Source organism: Arachis ipaensis, chromosome B06, assembly GCF_000816755.2.
Source record: "Arachis ipaensis cultivar K30076 chromosome B06, Araip1.1, whole genome shotgun sequence".
In the NCBI taxonomy this organism is placed as follows: Eukaryota; Viridiplantae; Streptophyta; class Magnoliopsida; order Fabales; family Fabaceae; genus Arachis; species Arachis ipaensis.
In genome coordinates this window covers 17,259,605-17,259,889 of record NC_029790.2, presented here as the reverse complement: position 1 = coordinate 17,259,889, position 285 = coordinate 17,259,605, and positions in this window count along the sequence as shown.

Sequence of the window (285 nt, the reverse complement as noted above, 5' to 3'; positions counted from 1 at the left end):
TTTATATGATCATATGATTAAATTCATGAGTTTAAAAATAATGCACTGCTAGAAGAAAGGAAAACTAATTTTGAAATAATTAAGTATGTAATAACATATGTTTAACTCTTAATTTTTATATGATGCATATACGAACGAAATGCGTAATAATATTATACTGTAATTTGGTATTTTACAGAAATGTTTTGGCACGGGAAATTGTCAAGGCTAATTACTGAAAAATGATGAACTTACGTTTTATTTTTACTTTATTTAAACTAATATTTTTTTAAATATACTTCGTCT